The sequence below is a fragment of the Nelumbo lutea genome, chromosome 5 (assembly GCF_056320005.1).
Source record: "Nelumbo lutea isolate HS-2025 chromosome 5, American lotus-T2T, whole genome shotgun sequence".
Taxonomy (NCBI): domain Eukaryota; kingdom Viridiplantae; phylum Streptophyta; class Magnoliopsida; order Proteales; family Nelumbonaceae; genus Nelumbo; species Nelumbo lutea.
In genome coordinates this window covers 62955631-62969424 of record NC_142688.1, presented here as the reverse complement: position 1 = coordinate 62969424, position 13794 = coordinate 62955631, and positions in this window count along the sequence as shown.

Genomic DNA, 13794 nt, shown 5'->3' with positions numbered 1-13794 from the left:
ATAAGCGGGGGCGGTTGCTTTGAGTTCATCTTCCATTTTTTTTTGAAACTTGGCATTGATTATTTGGTCATTTGGATTGGTTGTGTTAATATACTCCACCCCCTATTTTTGACAAGGAGCTTTTTATCGAGAGGTAGTTCGACTTTGGGCTATTCGGCGAAGTTCTCAACCCCCTACGTCTCGGTAGAAAGTAGCTTGTTAAAAGACAACTATTGCCTGGTAATTTGCTTTCCATTCCCCATGTTATTGTTAGGGGATTCTTTGTCAGGGTAGTATGTAGTGGCAATTTGATTTTTAGCCCCCTGTTTCTCGATAGGAAATGCTTTGCCAAAGACAATTGAGGTTGTAACTTTAATAGAGTATTTTTCTGTCGTGAAATACATTATGGAATTTGGTTATCTAGGTAAGGCTTTCAGCCCCCCCCCCCCCCTTTGTGTTGATGGGCATGCCTAATTTGCTACTCTTTGGCACCTGTGGGAGTTCGCAGGGGGATGTAATGACTCTTTGCATTCTTGTGTTATGTGAAGGCAATGACACTGATTGTTATATGTGTGGCATAATCTTCATCATGCCTCACGTATAACTGTTGAATCACATTTATTTGCTATCAGTCGCATATGGCTCGGGGTTGGGTACTATTCAGTTGAAGTGGCAGTGTTTTAAATTGGACTACCAAGTGTCCTCTTTTTAAGGGTATTATCATAATTGTCACATTCCAAATTTTTTGGCTAATTGACGGCGGGTGACTAGTAATCATTCCATTCAATCTTCTATGACGCCGTTTGGACTGCCAAGCTCATGCAAAGTTTCTATAAGAGGGCATTGCTCGATAACTTTTTGTGCTTTCACTTGTATTTCTGCTCTGAGTCCATTGGTGTCTTCTGTGTTTGTTTGATCTCCCTTTCCCATTGGTGCTGCCATACTCACACCTTCGTTGGTGCCTTCGACGAATTCGGCATCACCGTAGAGGACGTCACTACTTTACTAGCTCTTCCATTGGGAGAAGCGGTATGCAGAGTCTATCTCATGCAACCTTTTTGATCTTTAAGTGGAGTTGATAGTAGAGATTCATGTTTTCAAGTCTCAAGTCGATGAGTCTACAGCCCATGGGAAATGACCACTGGAAGCATGGATTGCTTACTGGTTTGAGAGCAAGGGCTCGAATGACGTCATGGTTCGAAAGGTGGACAACTAGTGTCGTCTTGTGGCCTTCATTCTATATGTTGCATCTCAATTTTTGTTTCCCAGTAATCTAGACTATGGCTTTCGAATAGTGTTAGTTCCCCTTTTCGTTCTTGTAGTCGGTTGGGTTATCTCTTTGAGTAGATGGACGACATCGTTCATCAGATGATGGATCCTAGTTGTAAGCACCGGTGCTTGTATATATTTACTCCTTTTATGTTTATGTTCATCTGTGAGTGTTTTCAGCTCAATGCCACCCCTCGTCGGTTATCTCCTTTAATTGTTACTATGGTGACTCTGGAGGGTGACCAGAGAGAAGATGTAACTCTGGAGGTGTGTCATGGGAAGCGGTGGCTTAGTTCCAAGAGGTTGAAGCATTTTGGTGTTGTTGAGATTGAGATGAAGTTGTCTTCTCTTGAGGGGTTTGTTTTGTAGTCATACAGTTACTTTATCCGTCACTCGATGCCGTTCTATGTTGGGGTTAATGTCCTAGAGGACAGCGATCAGCAATGTGCTGTTGATGCCAACCACACCCACATGTCTTGTTATTTGGTTGGGGTTATTGCGTATCTTGACCGCACTGGGGATATTGAGGAGCAGGGGGTGTTGGGCGCCGACGTAAGGGTAAGCGCCCTGCCGTTGAAGATGGTGAGAGTAATCATCCCACTCCCCGGAAAGAGGCACAGGGCGATGAGGTTGCCTCGCTCTTTTTGGCCAGTAATACTGGGGCATGTTAGTGAATTAGTGTCTATCTTTGACATCCCAGCGCCCCAAGCAAAGGATCGGCTAGTTGGGAATGCTCCACAATAGCATTTTGAGGGTGATGATCAGAATCTCCCGGTTCATTCGTCTGAGGTTAGGGAGAAAGCAGATAGGGAGTCTGTGTAACTAGCAATTCTGGTTCCTCTTGCTATGGTTAAAGTTCTGATTATTGGTGTGGGTGAAGAAAATGGCACCTCGTCCTTGAAGAAAGGAGCCAAAGGTTTCTAGCTTGGTAAGTGTGTATAATGTTTGGTTCAATTTGTGTTTTTAGTAGTCTTTCTTTTGTTACTTGGACTGATTATGCCTTTGTCATTGTTTGTTTTGAGCTAGGTAAATCCAAGGGAAGTTCACCCCAAAGTTAAGGTTCCACAAATTCCTTTTGAGGGCATTGTCGATAAGGAGTTCAAATGTTGATTTGATCCTTTAGTATGCTCTATTTATTTGTTCTAATTGTACCTTGTTTGCTTTGTCACAGGGAGTTTGTAATGTAAATTGGTTGATGTCTCCATGGCGCCTGTGATTAGGCATTTGGTGACAGATTTGAACGCTCTTCATCCCCCTCCTGAGCGGCAGAAGTCACCTATGCAACGTTTTGTTAACCTGGAGGATGTAGGTGTTGGGACGTGTGTTCACGGTAAGGGTGTCAATGGTGATTGATGAATACATAATTTACATACAATTTATAAGGATTTATGCATGATTTTTATGACGGTTTGTTTGAGTTTCACCCCATTTCAACTTAATTTCAGGGGAAACCAACTAAAGAGAATGAAAGCATAAAACAAAAAGAAAAGAGACAAATTTGAGGTAATTTACCCAGCTAAAACCATTGCCCAGCTAAGAGAACAAGAGAGGTTCACTCGGCCCATGTAGCCCATGCTACACTCTTTGGGAGAACCCAAAGAGAGAGCATAGCAAGAAAGCCAATTCGGCCCAACAAAGAGGTGGCCCATTTCAGCTCAAGAGTAGCCTAAATTGTAGCCCAAAAATAGCCCAAATTTCAGCCAAGGTGCAGCCCAAAGTGCTGCCCAAGAAGATCTAGGGGCGGCAACTTCTAGAGAGTTCAAGAGAAAGGGGCAACATTTTCTAGAAGGTTTAAGAGGAGAAAAGGGCACCAAATTCTAGAAGTTTCAAGAGAGGCTAGAGGTGGCAGCTTCTAGACTCCTTGAAAGCTTATTTAAGGAGGACTCTTAGAGGGGAATGGTGTTCAATTGCCTAACTTCAAGTCTCCTTGGTCTCTTGGGTTTGAAATTCAAGGAGAGGAGAAGAAAGATAGATAGGCGCTAAAGAGAATGAGCTGAGGAGATCCAAGCATTCTAAGAAGAGAAGAAAGTGAATTCAAAGGAGGATAAGCTTTTGAGAGATCTAGGTCATAGTCTTACTTAATTTTTGCATACGTTGTGTTCGAATTCAGCTAGAGATTATGTAATTTCTCCATCTATATTTCTTTCTTGTTGTAAATTCAATTATGTAATTTGTTTTCTTGAATCATTCGAATAGATCAGATCCAACTTTGAGTTTCTTGATTAGAATATTAATTGTAGAACTGATCAGTCGAACTACTATCTTACAAATTCATATATGTAATTTGTAATGTCTGAATTGCTTGAGAGAGAATTCAGATATTCATCATCCAGTATTGGTCGGCCTGTTCTAAACTCTTGGAAATTCTAGAGTGCTTGAGAAAGACTCTAGAATTTCAGATATGCTACTAAAGAACTGAATTGAATGCAAGATTAGAGATAACTTGCACAATTCAATTGGTGATCATTCAATCTAAATTGATGCCCTTGAAATGTTTGATCTAATGCATGCATGAATGACTAAATTTTTGATAGAGATATAAGAATCATCATTCATGCATAGGATGAAAATGCGCTTGAAAGAGGCTGTTCATTGCATTTTGGTTTCACCAAACCAAGGCTGAATCAATTTTTATTCGAATGATTTAGAGAGCTAATTGCTGAATCATTTCTGGGTATTTTTTGCTTATCCTCTCAACTTGAATCCAAGGTGTTTGAGCCAACTCCTAGTAGATAGTTTGTTAGCTAGATTTTCATATTTGAATTAGATCTAGAATTCGACTAATCAAATAAGAGTAGGCTGATATAATACTAGTAGTTGCTACATAAGTTCTCGTGGGAACGATACTCTACTCACTACCCTATTACTTGAGCGGCTAGTGCACTTGCTAGTGTCACCAAGATGCACTAGTGATTCTTTGCTTGGTGCTCGTGAGGAAAGGTGATAATCATTTGAAGTGGTAGCGGAGTACCTGGTGGTGAGATTGAGGGCGGTTAGGAGTAACAACTAGTACTTCTAGTGTCAGAGCAGCCCTTAGGTGGTTTGGTGGCGGAGGTCGAGAAAGCGAGGAAGCATGGGCCTTTTGTGTCGGAGCAGCCCTCCAGGAGTCTAGTAAGTGAAAGTGGTCATGAACAGAGGCCCTCTGTTGTTGTATCAGAGCAACCTTATGGGAAAGAGTACGATCGGAGTGATTTTTCCATACTAGCCGAGCAACCTCACAGAGATATGGTAGTTGAATCTTAGCGCAAACAGGAGGCTGCACTTGCTGACCATGAGGCATTTGAAACATGTGGAGAGGTCTCGGTCGTGCAATTCCAGTCCTCCAAGGCTTTGATAGAGCGACCTGTATGCCTAGAAACTGGTTCCGAACATGATTTGGTAGACTGAAATGGATTTACAATCTAAGCCTATGTTGTTTTCCGAAGAACTTCCATTGGTGCATCAAGAATTAAAGGACTATTGCGAGAAGCATGAGCTCATGCCTGTTGGTTACTCCATCTCTGATCTGGTCGTTGTTTAGGGCATTCATAGGCACAAGTTCATTGTTTCATACACTATGGTGAAAACCATGGCAATGATTATTTAGAAGGGGTGGCTACCGATTGGTGACATCCCACCAAGGGTCGTGGGAGCGTCTCTGAACACAATAGCAGCAATGATGGACTGTATTATGGATTAATCAATAGATGAGCTCTCGTGATCTCTTTTTTGCCCATTGGATGAGGATGTGTGTGCATCATTCACTTCATTGGGCTTCAAAATGGATCAGATAGAGGAGAGGGTGGTTATCTTGGTGCACATTTTCTGGAAGGGTGGCTATAAGGAGTCGAACCCTCTTATCGCACAAGCTTTTGATGAACTCCGCTAGCACCAAAAGGTTGTCCAAATGTGTCCTTTCAATGACTAAGGAGAAGATGGCATCTTTGCTTGACAAGGCTGCTTGCTAGTAGAAGATTCGAGGAGGAGGATAAAGAGATTTCAGAGATCCAGGCACAACGTCAGAGGTTGGAGAGGAAAACTATGAGAGATGAGTGGTCTAAGGAGTAGAATTTGTGTACTTGTATTTTGTAAAGAAATATGTTACTTAATGAAAAAAAGATGATGTCCATATTTTGCGTATGTTGTTTGCTTTTTCCTTTTGCTTTTTGATTCTATGACCATTGTGACCCTCTTGGGTTGTATGCGATGAGGTTCTGCATTTGTGCGAAATATTAGGCTGAACGCAGTGTTAGTAGGCCCATTGGGCTGAACATAGTGCTAGTAGGCCCATCAGGCCTAATGTACTATTAATAGGTTGTAGGCTGGGCTTATATTGGTTTTGCGATGAATAGAATGTGCGTTGGTTATGTGATGCGCTTTGGGTAGGTGATTATACCTAGAGTATAACCTTTTGTTTAATTCTGACAATTGATTGCACACAAATGGCGGATTGCTGCTTTATTACTACCAGAGATTATGTCACTTAGTTGTTTCTTGAATGCAGCGAGATGTGTAAATTGCTCATCGTAGTTACCAATGTGCTTGTTTGAGTTAGGCTATTGCCATCGCATTCCGGGAATGCCAATTTTATGCATATATTATGAATCCCTGTATAACTATATCATAACATTCAAAGTCCTTTTGGACTGTTGTATATTGACTTGGTTATGTCATCACAACTTGGAATATTAAGTGCTTGTGGTATTCCATTGCCCTTGTAGTTGCCAAGGGCTTTCTTGTCAAGGTCTATCAGTGCATTTGGATTTGTGTTTCCTGGTTTTTTCCGAATATGTCATCACTAAGTGCTAAGATTCATTGCCACGACTTTTCTATTGCCAGTGTCTATCGTTGTCCTTGGACTTTCCAAGGTCTTCTTGGGGTTGCTAGGGCATGCTATCATATTTGGGAAAACAAAATGTTGGGATTTATCATCGCACCTAGTGTTAGAGTAGGTCACCGTGCATTAGAAAGCTAGGTGCTCGGATTTGTCATTGCACCTGGTGTTGCCAGGGCCTTCCTGGATTTGCCAGGGTAAGTCATCATACTTTAGATAGATAAGTTATGGGAATTTGTCAACACATCTAGTATTGCCAGGTAAGTCATCAATTCTTAGAAAGCTTAGTACTGGAATTTGTCATCGCACCTGGTGTTTCCAAGGCCTTCATGGGGTTGCTAGGGAAGTTAATCACACTTTAGAAAGCTAAGCATTGGGATTTTTAACCACACTTGGCATTGCTAGCGCCGTCATGAGGTTGCTAGGGTAGCTCATCGCACTTTAGAAAGATAAGTGCTTTGGTTTGTCAATGCTCCTGGTGTTGCCAGGTAAGTCATCAGTTCTTAGAAAGCTTAGTACTGGAATTTGTCATCGCACCTGGTGTTTCCAAGGCCTTCATGGGGTTGCTAGGGAAGTTAATCACACTTTGGAAAGCTAAGCGTTGGGATTTTTAACCACACTTGGCGTTGCCAGCACCATCATGAGGTTGTTAGGGTAGCTCAATGCACTTTAGAAAGATAAGTGCTTTGGTTTGTCAATGCTCTTGCTGTTGCTAGGGCCTTCTTGGTGTTGCGAGGGGATGTGTTATTGCACTTGGGGTTGCTAGGAAATATTCCGGGGAATGTGTCATCGCACCTGGGGTTTCCAAAGCCTTCTTGGGGTTGCCAGGGAATATGCCATCGTGCTTGGGTTGCCAAGGAATATGTCATCGCGCTTGGGGTTGACGAGGAATATGTCATCGCACCTGGGGTTGTTAGGGAATGTGTCCTCATTTCTCGGGGTTGTCGGGGAATATGTCATTGCGCCTGGTGTTGCCAGGGCCTTCCTGGGGTTGCCAGGGAATATGTCATCACACCTGGGGTTGCCAGAGAATGTGTCGTCGCGCCTTGGGTTGCTAGGGCCTTCTCGGGGTTCCTGCGGAATGTGTCGTCGTGCCTGGGGTTGCTAGGGAATATGTGATCACACTAAGGCTTTTAAGGAATATGTCATTGCACCTGAGGTTGCTAGAGCCTTCTCGGAGATTTCGGGGAATTATTAGTAACATAAATCAGATAATAAACATAGTTGTAAAAGGAAACATTGAATAATTCATTCAAGAATGATGATATGTGCAAAAGAATCATACATGCTTTATTCATATACAAAAGTTCACATTCAAATTTAATAGAGTTTACATCATTATTCATTATACAACTTCAACTAATGACCATTCATTGTTTCATCTTGTTCATCTATGGCTACATCTTTTAGTACATAATATCCTGTTGGGTGTGTAGGTACATAGTGGTCACTCAAACCAACATAATACAGAGGGTGTTAAACCAATACTACACGAATGGATGCAATAAGTCCATAATCCTTTGCACGTTTATGATGAGTTCATAACTCATCGCACATCTACGATGAACTCATACTCGAAACGGGTTGTGAAGAACTTTGGTCTGCACGGACTTATGGTGAGCTTTGGATACGTGCGGACTCATGATGAGCTTTGGACATGCACAGATTTGCGATGAGTTTAAAGCCATCACAGAGTTGTGAAAAGCACAGAATCATCATAGGCCGGGAACAAATAATATACACACATGCATCGTTAAATTATGTGTGTGACAAGACACCCCTTGAGCTTAATAAGGGCGTGCAAGATAAATAGTTGCATCACCCATGCCACATCGGTTTAAAAGGGTTAAGAGAAATAACACACATGTATCATGAGAATCCTCAAACGAAAGGAAGGTTCATCTTTGAGATATCTCATGAGACACGTGGCAAAACCCTAACAGTGCTCCCTGACAATCGACACCGAATCCAGTATTCCCTTTCGGGACCTCGGGATCTCTTCCTATAAATAGGGGTCCATCTCATAACAAAGCCATTCATTCTATCATCCCATTTGCCCTAATCCTTTAACCTACCTCCTGCACTTGATCTTCCTTTGTCCTTTAAGGAGACCCTAGTGTGTTCAGAAGCACGTCGTTAAACACTTTGGAACACCAGTTTAAGCATTTATAATTTTATTTCATTTTCAACTAACTACTAACATAGTAAAATGATGAGAATGGGTCGTATCCACAGGGAAGCGAGGGAAAAATAATTATATACTTAGATATGTGAATGGAACACAAGAGGGAGTTGCAGAAATATAAAAATTAATTAATTAAACTAGAAAAATATAGAATTTGAACAGTACTAAAAGTTGAAAGTGCAAAAACATAAAGAAATACATAAATAAATAAAAGAAAGAAATGAAATAAAAATCTGTAATCCGATCAGAGGTAGTAGTCCTCAGATCTCTCCTTTGACCTTCGAACTTCTCGAACTAGGCCTTCCGTCTTACCTGGCTGAATTCCAGATCTGTAGAAAAGAAATATAGTACAAATTAAATCTAATAAAAGTAAAATTTGTAGGAAGGAAAAATGAATTGAAAATTAAAGAATAGAAAGTAATTCTAAAACTGAAGAAAAAAACGGTTGGGATTCAAAACAGAGGTGGCAGTAGTGGTGTTGGTGAACCGCAAGTAGGAACCCCTGCCCTTACCTGGGCGTCCTCCTCTTCCTCTGCCCTTGAACTCCTTAAGATCAACATTCTTTCTTACCTAGGTGAATTGACCAACCCCTTCTACAGGGCCCCTGGGGTCCTTTTTATAGAGAATGGTGGACAAAATTGAGAATAGAGAGAAAGAGGGGGGCGACAGGCAGGTTTTAGCAAAAGTATGAGTGCCTTGGGGTTTAGAATGAAGGGTTAGGATGATTTTAGGGTGATTCTAAGGCTAGAAAGAAAAGGAGAAGGCACCCAATATTATGTAAGGCTGAGATTTAATGGTTAAAGGCTGAATGGTGAAGATTAGAAGTTAGGTGGCTCTTAGAATTAGAATGATAAAAAGAGAGTGCCCTAGAATGGATGGTGGAGATTAGAAGTGATGGAATGTGAGGATTTAACAATTAGGGTTTGTTAAGAGTGAAAAGAATGGATTAAAAGGCGCCCTAGACTTTGCTTAGGCATAGAGAGCATGCTAATACAATAGGAGGGGCGCCAAATTGGGTTTACCTGTTAGGAGGTGCTCTCTTGCTTTTAGTTTTTCACAAAAACGCCCCCTCTCTTAGCTGGATTTCATAGCAGCTTCCCAAAATCTGCATTTCAGCCATGAAAATTCCCAATTTTCCCTAGAATTTGTATAGAGACCCTTAGAGGCCACAACATTGCATTTAACTATGAAAAGAGCACATCTTGACTATTCTAAGGTCGAAAATACCCTTCAATTGACGCCCTTAAGGCATCAATATGCAAAGTTATCAGACCCCCGTATGTAGCTTAACCACTACAGTCACATTAGAATCTCTGGTTATTCCTGGATCACAGAAGATGACCGTACGCAGAATCAATCTTTCCCCATTCCTAAAGAACACGACAATACCTGGTAGAACTTCAATCAAAAAGTTAGAGATCAATTTGGTAAGGAATTGACTATGCAGGTCAATATCGAAATACTTTTGAACAAGGTCTACAAGTTCGAGTCCCATTTTGACCGCATGGAGTAGATGCAAATAGGAGATGAGAGCTACTCTGCAACTTCTCCTATAGTAGTCGGCCAGGACCGAACAGTCCCCCTTTACCACAACCGTTCCTCCTGCATCCATCCCCATCAACCATCAGTCTGCCAATCAAAACCCCGCTATGCCTGAGCAATTCGCCAAGACCAATCCCATGCCTACGCAAATAACCAACCCACTGTTGAACAACCTTGGGTCACTCATTAGACTAACTTGATGACAGAGGCACTGCTTAGCCGCGATGAACTAAAGGAATACATTTAAGGATTGATGGGGGAGAATTAGAACAAGGCCTAGGCTTCCCTCATCTTACAAAAGCTCTACTCTAATCGTATTTGATGATGCACAATCTAGATGCTCCCTCATGTGCTATGACTTGGACTACGACTGGTAGCAATCTGGCTAGGTTGAGCTGTGTGGACGAGTTATGAGCTAGGTAGTCGAGCTAAAGTGAGTTAGAAGAAGAGAAGAAGGTGAGAGTGACTGGGTAGCTTTTACCTAGGGAGGGCACTCCGATACTTAAGTTAGTGAGTGTGTAGGAGTAATCTCTGAGAATGTTAGGGAGCTTGAGAGTATCAGTGTGAATACCTTTCTGAGTGGATTTGGGTGCCTTTCTATAGCTATCTAAGGTTCAAGTGCCATCGGGCAATGTCTCTGAGTCTCTCGCGAAGCTGTTTTCATAGTTTGCGGCATGCTGGACTATCAGTTGCTAAATTTGCGCGATGGTTATAGGTTGCTCGCATGTCTTACGGCGTACAGTTCGGCGAGCTGTTCCTATGGTCGTGGTAACTAGACCTGTTCATGGGTCGGGTGGCCCGACGAGCCGGGCCGGCCCGGCCCCCGAACGGGCTTCGACATTATTATAGACCCGCGGGCTTAAATTTGGGCCAAAATCCTGGCCAGCAATAAATTCGAGCTGGGCTCGGGTTTTGTCAAAATAGCCCGGCCCGACCCGACCTAATAGTAAACTTAAAATTAGTTATGTCATTATGTCCATTTGAATAAATTTTTTGATTTAAGAATGTAAAATTGTGTTTTAAAATATAAAAGAAAGGGAAAAAATACCATATTGTAGGCCCATTGTTCATTTAAATAGAAAAAAAATACCATCTGAATTTTTAATTCTAATTTGAATTGGGAAAATTGTTTTTCTTTTCTTTCAATTAGGTCGGGCCAGGCTCGGGCTCGGGCCTAGTATATTTTCATTAGTGACAAGTGAAAGCCCGACCTGAGCCTGGCCCGGCATGGCCCATGAACAAGTCTAGTGGTAACGGTGTTCGTGGGACTGTTTCGGGCTAGCTGGTGTGCCGAGCTCGCTCTAGCTAGGCCGTGTACCTGGTGCTAACTGTCATGGGTCACTTTGGTGAGTTGCTATACTAGGTTGGACGCTGTGGGCCTTGATCGGTCTAGCTTGGCCACGTACCTGATGCAAATTGCCATGTGTCATTTTGGTGAGCTACTTTGCTAGGTTGGAAATTGTGGGTCGAGCTCACTCTAGCTCGACCACAAACCTAATGCATACTGGCACGTGTCACTTTGGCGAACTGCTTCGCTATGCTGGACGCTGCGTTATCACCAGTGTACATATGTCGATAGTTATGTTGGACAACCAAAATGCCCCTCATCAATTACCCCCCCCACTCTCGAGTCACTACCTAGTAGACGGAAGAGAGTAAAAGATTTTTATGGCATTTTGGGTCGGCTCGCTTTAACCGTCGATTTAGCTCGTTCTACTCTCATAGCCAATTCGGCCTGATTGAGATGCTCCGAGCTAATTTTACTGGGCTAGTTTTTTTACTTGGCGCTGAGGTGTCAATCAGAAGTCACATGTCATTGTACGATTGGGAGGACCAAATTACCCCTCATCAATTACCCCTATTCTCGAGCCAACGTTAGCTCGACGAAGAGAGTAACTCTCAAAAAGGGCAACTGGTTCGGTTGGTTCATAGGTCGCTTGCTTTATTAGTTCGGCGCTGGCATTGTAGATATGGTAGTGTAGGATCATCTATAGAGTTGTTTTCCTACTATCACGTAGTGAGCTGTTTGTCGTTCTATGAGCCAAGCTGCACTTCGTTCTCTTGGCCATACGCTTTATCGAAGGTTGGATCTATCTAGCTTGTCTCTTTGAAATATCTTTTGTAGAGCTGTTCGCCTACTATTACGTAGTGAGATGTTTGTCATTCCATGAACAGAGCTACATTTCCAGCTTGACTCTATGAAATATTTTTTGTAGAGCTACTCGCCTATTATCATGTAGCGAGCTATTTACGATGAGCTACGAGTTGCTGCAAACTACTAGGTATTTAGCTCCCACCTCCTTTGCTAGTGTTAAGTTTGCTAGTAGTGCCTTGTATTCAGCGTCATTATTCGATGCTCGGAACTAAAATCAGTGTGCGTATCCCAGCTTTGTCTCGCAAGGATCATATAGCATTAACCCAGCTCCGCTTCCGCCCTGGTTGGATGAGGTATCTACGTAAAGTATCTAGGGCTCCTTGTTGCAGCTCTCTATCTTGCGAGAAGAAGGTGTCGCATTGGATGAGGCTTTTGCTTCCATCTCTATTTGTTCGGGCGATGGTGAGCTGAAGGTACACTCGACAAGGAAATATGCTAGGACTTGCGCTTTTATAGCTGCACGCGGTTCGAACCTGATACCATATCCGTTGAGCTCAATTGCCCATTTGGTGAGTTCCTGAGACCTCAGGCTTTAAGAGAACTTGTTTTAGAGGTTGATCGGTTAAACCACAATAGCGTGGGCTTGGAAATAGGGTCTTAGTTTTTGGGCGATTAGCACCAATGCGAAGGCGAGCTTCTCTATGTTGGGGTATTTTGTTTCCACTATGTGTAGGATGTTGCTGACGTAATAGACAGGTCGTTGTGTCTTATCTACTTCTCTTACTAGGACTGAGCTAACCACCTTGTCACTTCTGGAGAGGTGGTGTTTTAGCACGTCCTCGGTCCCAAGTTTTGTTAACAGTGGAAGCGGATTGGCGAGCTGCTACAAAGGTGTAGTGGCATGTCGTTGAGTCGAGCCCCAAAATGGCGACTAGTTCTTTCTTCATGAAAAGTTGTTGCACCTACTTCGAGGTGACATGCTTTTTCTTCATGGCAAGCTATTGCACCTGCTCTGAGGTAACCTACTTTTTCTTCGTGGTGAGCTCTTGCTCTTGCTCCGAGGTGACCTACTTCTCTTTGTGATGAGATGTTGCTCTTGCTTCGAGGTGACATGCTTTTTCTTTGTGACGAGCTGTTGCGCTTGCTCTGAGGTGGGCTACTTTTTTCTTCATAGTGAGTTGTTGTGCCTTCACCGAAGTGGCCTACTTTCTCTTCGTGGTGAGTTGTTGTGCCTGTTCCGAAGTGACCTGCTTCTCCTTGGCAACTTGCTCCTTCGTTTGTTTTACTTGTACTTGCCTCTTCTTGGGTGCACTTTCTCTTTTCTATTGTGCCTCAGCTTGCGATGTTTTATGCCTTTCTTCGCTGCTATGAGCTGCACAGTGGGATCCAGGTCCAAGGTCTATATTTGATTGTGCACCCTTGGGTGAGGTGGGTCTTCTCTATTCAAGTTGTCATTATGTAATGGAAGTTATTGGCTACCAGGGGGTTGCTACTGATTGTTGCGAAGCTCGCTGCCTCATGGTACCAGCTGATCGACTCGCGGGATTGGCTTATCTGGTACAATAGGGTGCTGTGGTTGGTACTGCTGTTGCTATTGATACTGTTGCCGCTGTGTTGGAGGGGCTGCTATTACTAGAGCTGTTGCTACTTCTACTGCTGTTGAACTTGTTGCTGTTGCTGCTATTGTTGCTGCTGCACTGTTGGAATGATTGCTACTTTCCAACAACAAAGACAAATCTGTTTTCCCATGACCGCATTTGCTCAGTCATGTTGTTCATACACTATACCAAGTCGTTAAACTACTACACAATTACCGCCGCCGGCGGTGCCACTAGATCTACAGCTAGATGTGGGGTTGGCCTATTCACATTTTCTTGCACATTCGCTTGTAGTAGAGGAATGTCAATTTGA